At 45.9% G+C, this 9,160-nt stretch overlaps 1 protein-coding gene across 1 annotated transcript in view; it reads left to right on the plus strand.

Annotated features, from left to right (window-relative positions):
• Positions 1 to 8,768: 8,768 nt before the first annotated feature.
• The window catches only part of HSPB8 (heat shock protein family B (small) member 8), a 32,806-nt gene continuing 32,414 nt past the window's right edge, over positions 8,769 to 9,160 (plus strand). Inside the window, exon 1 of the mRNA XM_081892581.1 lies at positions 8,769 to 9,158. The gene's annotated coding sequence lies outside the window, so the exon portion shown is untranslated. The remainder of the gene's footprint in view (positions 9,159 to 9,160) is intronic.

Here is a 9,160-nt window from a genome sequence, read left to right on the forward strand (position 1 = left end):
AGAGTGGATTGCAACAATTGAAACTCAACGTTAAAAACAGTTTAAATCCACTTACAGTCAAAAAATAATGCGGGTCCTATTGCAATGACAATATGCAATGATTACAGAAATTACGCAAGTTACCTAATCTCACCACAGCAGATGGCGAGACGCAACGTTAAAAGCAGTTTAAAACAACTGACAATCACAAAATAGGGTTGGGCCCTATTGCAATGGCAAAGTAACTTACATAGTTAGTTACCTAAATCACACGTTTCACAATTTTGCCCCAGGGGACCTGGAAAAAAAGAACGTTGCTTTGTATGGAAGACGAATCGCAGCAGTCAGAAGCAGCGCTGCAAGCAATCAGAGGCAAAGCAAGGTCAGATGGTACCCAGTGCGGAAAATTTTTTGTCACCCCCCCAAAAAAAGTTGTTGAAGGTTAGGGAAGGTTGCCCAGAGTTGTTGAGCAAATCCGACCGCCAATCGCATAAAAGCGCCCAGCGGAGGGTGCAAACGCAGCCCAATGGGGGGTGCAAGACTGATCACTAGGTGTATATACACACACCCAAGCATGACACGCCGGGACATGGGTGGCACTGTGGGTTAAACCACAGAGCCTAAGACTTGCCAATCAGAAGGTCGGTGGTTCGAATCCCCATGACGGGGTGAGCTCCCGTCGCTCGGTCCCTGCTCCTGCCAACCTAGCAGTTTGAAGTGCAAGTAGATAAATAGGTACCGCTCCAGCGGGAAGGTAAACGGTGTTTCTGTGCGCTGCTCTAGTTCGCCAGAAGCGGCTTAGTCATGCTGGTGACATGACCCGGAAGCTGTAGGCCGGCTCCCTCGGCCAATAAAGCGAGATGAGCGCTGCTACCCCAGAGTCGTTTACGACTGGACCTAATGGTCAGGGGTCCCTTTACCTTTAAGCATGACACCCGGGCCAGGCCGCACCCCCCTTGCGATGCCCCTGCCTCTACCCACAATGCCACCTTAGTTTGGAGGCTTCTTGACTCCTTCAGCAACTGTGACTGGCTAAAACAAGCATTCAGTTCTGGGTGGTGCTCCTCCTAGAACAAAATTAAAGGATGTGCCCCCCCCCCTCCCCAAAGCCTATGTGAACATGCAAAGATTTCAGGGATTTCTTGTCCCTTTGGAGGGACAGCTGTTCGGTCACAAGCAGCAACTTCAACAGAGTTTAGTGCCAAATTTGGGACTGGCCCTACCATAAGGCAGAACGAGGCAGAGGCTTCCAATGGCGGGTGTGGGAAGGAGGCGTATGGACTTAGACATAGCTGTCAACTGTCCCTTATTTGGTGGGAAAGTCCCTTATCCCAGCGCCGTGTCCCTCTGCTGTCCCTTATTGATGATGTCCCTTAAATTTCCCGGGTTTCAAAGGAAGCAGCTCCTCTCCCTCCCTCCCTGCTGGCCAGGGAGGAGGGAGGCTCCAACTGTGTTGCTTGGCTGTGTTGCTCACCCAATAAGGAGTCTAAGAATGACTGGGGGTGGAGCTTGCATGCCTTGTGCAAATTGGCCGTGTTGCCTGGGGACTCGCCTTTGCTCAGCGCTTCCCAGAGGTGACGGTGGTTTTCCTTGCTGCATCCCCTTTGCCGGGTTGCTGCGCTGTGGGAACCACCGCTTGAGGCTTTGTTTGGCTCCTGGCTGGGTTTTCTGCCTTTGGCTCGGAGGGGCTCAGAAGCTGAACATACCTGTGTCCAGAAAATCCCTTGTTTTGGCTGCTGGTCCCTTATTTTCGAGGCTGCTGGTCCCTTATTTTCAAATCTGTAAGTTGACAGCTATGGAGTTAGGGGGGTGGGGTGAAATGCCAGAAGATAGAACAATGCAAGCCCCGTAGACTATCCCCTAAACCAGCTTGCTTCTAGCTACCACTTTTTTAGCTTTCCCCCCATATCATAATGGGAACTATAGTTTGTTAAGGAGGCTGAAAGGTGTTAGAGGATCCCTCTTCCCCTCACAGAGCTACAATTCCCAGAGTGCTGTAACAATTGATCCCTCTCCCCAGGGAACTCTGGGAATTGTAACCCTGCCCAATACGTTCTCCTGTTCTGCACTCACAAAAATCTCCAGCTTCCCCTAAAATAAACACCTTAAAATATTTCCCATTTTACCGCCCCCCAAGTCTGGTTTCCCACTCTGCATCCAAAGAAGGGGAAAACATTTGGGGGAAATCTCCCCAAAAGACGGCCACCTCCATTCCAAGAGATTTTGAAAAGCCCAATCCAAAACATGAACTTCTTACTCAAACGTAAGGGCCACTGAATTCAGTGGATATGGAGGAAACTGACTTATACTGAGTCAGATCAATGGTCTTTCTGGTTCAGGGTTGGTCTACAATGACTGGCAGTGCCTCTCTGGGCTATCGGGCAGGGTTCTAACCGTACCTAGAGATGCCAGGACTTGAACCCGGGACCTTCTGCATGCAAAGCAGATACTCTAACCCTTGAGCTACAGCAGTTTCCTGTGGGGGGGTAGCATTGTAGTCTCCCCATTAAAGGGTTTGATTCTCTCCTTCCCTCTCTCCCTCTCTGCTTTAACTGCTAAATGCTGAATTGCACTTCCACCTTACACGTTACCAGTTCATTTCTGTCTCCAGTCAAACCATTGGTATTATTATTGTTGTTAATTTATCATGCACTGTATATATGATGAGAGACAGGTGTCGCTTTATTTATGTATTTATTTATTTATTTATTTGGATTTTTTTAAAAAATGAAAACAATTCTGTCACTGGGTTTTGGGTTAACGTTTCGGACCCAGACCAGGGTGTTTTCCTTTTAAATTCTGTTCACATGTGACGGCTACGTATTCTGAAGAAGAACACGGAGTAGAACATTTCATGAAGGAGAAATAGAGGTTTTCTTTTCCTGAAGCATCTGAACTGAAGCAGAACAAGGCAAAAGTCCTCATTTCAGATCCAGAATTGGCAGCTGAATTTTTTTTCTGTCTACTTGCCCTCCTATGAGGGGAGCAGGCTAGCCTAAGGGGCATAGCAGGCTGTCTTCCAACTCCTTGCCGCCACTGCCTGCCCCTCAAAATCTGCCGCCTGAGGCAGCTGCTTCACTCCACCTAATGGTAGAGTCAGTCCTGACATGAATTCAAATACTTTAGAACAAGGCCAGGCCGCAGAATGGGCTGTGTGTGATGAGTAGAAGGCAACACATCCCTCTCGTTCTCACATTTTGACAAGCGGCTACTAAGCTGCTCCAAAACATTGGTTCATTGAACTTCAGATTTAAACAAAAAAACCTACCTTTGACATGGCTGTATTCTTTAGTCTTCCTGAAGAAGTTTCACACACACAAATGTACAAATAATAATAATAATAAAATCCTGCTGTGTTTCATTCTCATCTGTCGTTACTAGTTGTTTTTGTTCCTGAAATAAATTAATGCACACAAAATGTGCCACAAGGATGCCGCTGTTTTGCAGAAGGGGTTCAAGTACATACCAGAAATGTCGGTTTTTTCGCAATAAAACGGCCTTGAAGCTTTCCGTCGCCATAGCAAATCCACTTAGAAACGAACGGATTTCTTGCATTTAGGAGATAGCGATTGGGAAAGGCGCTAGAAAGTAAGCGATTGACATGCAGATGTAGAAATGATTTTAACATGCAGATGTAGAAACACCCTGGAAGCGAATCAGCATGGATGCACTTTGTTGTATAACCTCAACACCAAGAAATCATAGTGAATTAGATGAATTCGTGGAGAATGAGGTTGTCAAAGGCTGGTAACTAATGGCCATCAAGTTGGATGGTATTAAAAGACAATTAGACAACTTTGTGCAGGAAAAAGCTATCAGTGGCTATTAGCCACTATAGCTATGCTCTACCTCATGGGTAATAATAATAATAATAATAATAATATTTATTTATATCCCGCCCTCCCCAGCCAAAGCCGGGCTCAGGGCGGCTAACAACAATAAAATAATACAACATTCTAAAATCATTTCATTATAAAATTAATTCAAATCAAATTAATGGCAACCATTGGGCTAGAGTTCTGCGAAGATTGCCAAAGGAGGGAGTCAGGCTGTGCCCTGGTGGAACAGCTCTGTCTTGCAGGCCCTGCGGAAAGATATCAAGTCCCGCAGGGCCCTAGTCTCTTGTGACAGAGCGTTCCACCAGATCGGAGCCACAGCCGAAAAAGCCCTGGCTCTGGTTGAGGCCAGCCTAACCTCTCTGTGGCCTGGGACCTCCAAGATGTTTTTGTTTGAAGACCGTAAGTTCCTCTGTGGGACATACCAGGAGTAGGCAAACTAAGGCCCAGGGGCCGGATCCGGCCCAATTGCCTTCTAAATCCGGCCCACGGATGGTCCAGGAATTGGCGTGTTTTTACATGACTAGAATGTGTCCTTTTATTTAAAATGCACCTCTGGGTTATTATGGGGGCATAGAAATTAGTTCATTTCCCCCAAAAAAATATAGTCGTCCCCCCACAAGGTCTGAGGGACAGTGGACCGGCCCCCTGCTGAAAAAGTTTGCTGACCCCTGTCTACCTCCACATCTGGAGGCAGAAATGCTTCTGAATAGCTGTTGCTGGAGACCACAGGAGGAGAGGGCTCAGATCCTGCTCAGTGCCGGATTTACATATAAGCTAAACAAGCTTAGGGCCCCACTATCTTGGGGGCCCCCCCAAAAATTAAAGGAAAACAACACTGGATGTACATTTCCAAAATATAAGATAAGAAACAAATAAAACCTACATACAGCAACACTGTTTTGCGTTGTGTAGGCTGCTATGATGTAAGTAATGGGCCCAGCCTGCTAGCCTGCTCCCTAAAATATCACTGGTTTGCTCATTTCTATATACAGTAGTACCTCGGGTTAAGAACTTAATTCGTTCCAGAGGTCTGTTCTTAACCTGAAACTGTTCTTAACCTGAGGTACCACTTTAGCTAATGGGGCCTCCCGCTGCTGCCACCACGCCGCCAGAGCACAATTTCTGTTCTCATCCTGAAGCAAAGTTCTTAACCCCAGGCGCTATTTCTGGGTTAGCGGAGACTGTAACCTGAAGCGTCTGTAACCTGAAGCATCTGTAACCCGAGGTACCACTGTACTAGAGAACTCTCCAGAATAATAGCTGTCAACTTTTCCCTTTTCTTGCGAGGAATCCTATTTGGAATATGGGAATTTCCCTTATACTTAACACTTCTTACATTATTTTGTTCTTGTGTAAATCCACCCATGTATGCTTAACTCCTAATATTGTCTCCATTAAGATCAGACCCCTGCTTTCTGACTCCCTTCCTGTTTCACCAGTTTTTTAAAAAATAAGTACATGACCATAACATGAGCAACCACAATATTTGTTCTAGCTGCATCTCAAGCTAAAGCAACCTTGACCCAGTTTGTTTTTATATTGTAACAACCCTTTAACATATTTGCCTTTTCCTTGCATAGCTTCTGTTCCTCCTAGCCCTTCCCAGGGTTTTCTTCCCATGGTGCAATTCTATTTTTCACACAGTCAGGCTAGGGGTGGAAGAGAAATATGATTCAATGCATGTTTAAAATCCAATCTATCAAATCCGAAACAAAATGCAAAGCGAGACACAGCTATCCTTGGAAATTCAGGCTTATCTGAAATGTTGCAATGCAGTTCTCACATCAATTGCTTCTAAAAATGCATAGATCAGATTAGGGGGAAAGGTGCATGAAAATATTAGTGAAAATTACATGCAAAATGCATTATATTAGGCAAATTGCTTGCAAAGATATGCACATTAGTCAGAACTGCATATTAAAAATGTATATGTTAGGAGAAATTTGCACAAAATTTGCCGGTGAATGTTTATGAGGATTTTTTTTAAAAAAAAACACCCTCAAAATGTTGCAAAATGTGGAGAACTGAATTTAAATTTGGGGAAATGAGAAACTGAGATTGACACAACCTTCCATTCCTATCACAGGGCATGATGCTGGACCTAAACAGCCTCGGTCCAGTATACCAGAAGGAGCGTCTCCACCTCCATCGTTCTACCCAGACACTGAGGTCCAGCACCGAGGGTCTTATGGCGGTTCCCTCGCTGTGAGAAGCCAAGTTACAGGGAACCAGGCAGAGAGCCTTCTCAGTAGTGGCACCCGCCTTGTGGAATGCCCTCCCACCAGTTGTCAAAGAGAAACATAACTTCCAAACTTTTAGAAGACATCTAAAGGCAGCCCTGTTTAGGGAAGCTTTGAATGTTTAATAGGTTATTGTATTTTAGTGTTTTGTTGGAAGCCGCCCAGAGTGGCTGGGGAAACCCAACCAGATGGCGGGATATAAATAATACATTATTATTATTATTATTATTATTATTATTATACACACTGCCCAGGCTTGCGCTGCGGAGAGGTCACTTCAGTGTCGCTAATGCAGCAGCTTGATTTCATCCTCACACTCCATCGTCTCTTGAGACAAACAGATGTCAACAAAAACTCCCAGCATCCTTGGTTCCATTGGCCATGCTGACTGGGGCTGATGGGAGCTGGAGTCCAACCAAAACAGGAGAACATCAGGTTGGGGGAGGCTAATCTGGAGGAGGGGGTGGGCACAGATTCCCTCTCCCTAAGCTGTATAAAGTAAAACAATGCTCTTGTCAGTCATCCTCGGGTATCATGTGTCTCAGAAGTGGAGTGGAAGGCTGAAACAAGGGAAATACAAGGGTAACATGGGGAGGGGGCACTGAAACCAGGGAACAATGGCTGGAGAAGGTAGGTACTTTCCCCCTCCCCATATCCAGCTGCCACAGCAGGGGAGGCAAGACTCCCAGCTCCCTTCTTCCTACCAGGAGAAAGGAGCAAAGCAATGGAATCTGGGCTGGGCAATGGCCCATCGCTAGGGGTAGAGGAACTGGAGTCAGAAGGGAAAGGGACAGTCTGGTCACCCAGAACCTAGACACACCCTCCCTGGCACAGGGAGTGTCTGCACACTTGAGAATCTAGCTAGGCACAATCTAGCAAGGCACAAGGGCAAGCGAGAGCACCTTGCCTGATCTTTAAAAGCTTGGTGGGTAGGTGTGCCCACCCATTGGGACAATTTTGTGGCTTCCATGCAGTTTTGACCTCCTTGCCTACATCTTGGGACTCCTCGAACTTGGACCAATCCTTTTAGTCTGTCTAACCTTGGCTTTCCCATCATCAAACCTGGACTTCGAAGCTGCTGTGACTCATTTACCTATTGCTGAACCTCTTATCTCTTATCTGTCGTGATAAAGACCTCTTCCTTCTTCTCGAGTAAGAGCCTAGGTCATGGTGGGCTGGATGGAAGCCAGGACTACTGTGTCAGCAGCTGGTAGCAAAATTTATTTAGAACCATAGCTGTAAACATTTCCCTTTTTTAAAGGGAAATTCCCTTATTCCGAATAGGATGGAAAAGTTGACAGCTATGTTTAGAACACCATGCAAAAGATAAACACCAAGAGGAGCAGATACAACAGGGTTCGGTTTTTTTACTTGCAGTTTTACTGTTACTGCTGAAATCTTAGCAAGTCAGGCCATTACTGATTTTCTGCCAATTACCCAGAGACTGTAATGATGTACTTTTGGCTGCCTCTCTTGTCAAGCACCCCAAATATTAAAGTACCCTATACAGTCGTACCTTGGAAGTTGAACAGAATCTGTTCCAGAAGTCCATTCGACTTCCAAAAGATTTGGAAACCAAAGCACGGCTTCTGATTGGTTGCAGGAAGTTCCTGCAGCCAATCAGAAGCTGTGGAGGCCCCATCAGACGTTTGGGTTCCAAAGAACATTTGCAAACCAGAACACTCACTTCCAGGTTTGTGGCATTCGGGAGCCAAAACGTCCGAGTACCAAGGTGTTTGGGATCCAAGGTACGACTGTAAATATAAAAATAATGGCAACGCTGATCGCAGCAGAAAAAGAGAGAGGTGATGTGAGGCACGGCATTTTAAAAAGGCCCAGGAATAGTGATCTGGCCCAGGGATGCGGGAGAGATGCCGTTTTGCTTACATTTTAATGAGAAACAAATTCACACTTTTCAGATCAGTGTGTGAATCTAAACACAGCTGCCCTTCAGCGTTCACAGTGCCTCAAATTTTGCAGTGTAGTCATCCAGGCAGACAATGTTTCTACAAAAACACATATATTGAAAAGGCATGCATTAGTAAAGTAACATACAAAAAGATCCTTTCCATTAGGGGAAATCACTTGCAAAAACGTGTATATTAGTTAAAGCTGGGTATAAAAACGTGTACATTATTTATTTATTGAATTTATATCCTGTCCTTTCTCCCCCAAAAAGGAGCCCAAAATATTAGGTGAAATTCATACTAAAATGCTGACAAATTTCCTTGAGGGTTTCTTCTTATCCAGTGACAAACAGATGCAGAAATGAATTTAAGACTGGTGGGGGAGGGAAACAGAGAGAGAAATGAAATTGAAAGCATTGTTCATTTCTCATTTCACTCCTTTATTTTGGCAGCTGGCTCAAATCCAGGACTCCAAAATGAAAGAGAAGGCATCTCAAGATCCTGGAAAGGGGTGCAGGTGTGGTGAAAATGTGGCTTTTATTTCCAGGAAATGCATTTCGGCCAATAGGTATTTCAAGGCCTTTTTATTTTCCAGAGGGTTAATTGAAAAACAGCCTGCAGCCACCCAGCCTGCGCTTGTTTCTTTGATCCTTTCTTTCCCCCCTCCATCCAATAAAAGCCCAATTGCTATCAGCAGTTTCCAGCTGATGCAGGTTGGGTGGTTTTGGGTGAAGTTAAATGCAGTTCCTCGCTCCGGCCTCCAAGTGTCAGGGTCAGAAGCGACTGGGCGAAAACCGCAGGCCTTCCGGAGAGAGCGCTGGGCTTGAGCCAAGGCCATCTCTGCTGGGGGAAAAAAACCAAGCAAAAATAAAACCAACAAGCTCCAAGCTCCTTTTCCTTGGGCCTCTCCAGATAGCATTCCTGGCACATTGCCTGGCTCCACCTCTGCCCACTGTGAGAACACCGCTTTGCTGTGTGGCTGCCTTCCCAGGGAAGCCAGGGACACGGCTGAAAGCTTTTTCTATCTGCATTGCTGAGCTGTCAAGAGGAGTAGGGGACTGAGTGGTGCACGTCTGATTCAGCACTGAAGGCGCCATTGCTCAGTTGGGGAAGGGAACGCCCCAGAGCCTACTTCAGTGACTGGGCACTGCCTGGCATCCTTTGGAGACCTTTCCAGACAGAGGCTTCTGTGGGT

Source organism: Podarcis melisellensis (assembly GCF_964234715.1).
Source record: "Podarcis melisellensis genome assembly, chromosome: 16".
Taxonomy (NCBI): Eukaryota; Metazoa; Chordata; class Lepidosauria; order Squamata; family Lacertidae; genus Podarcis; species Podarcis melisellensis.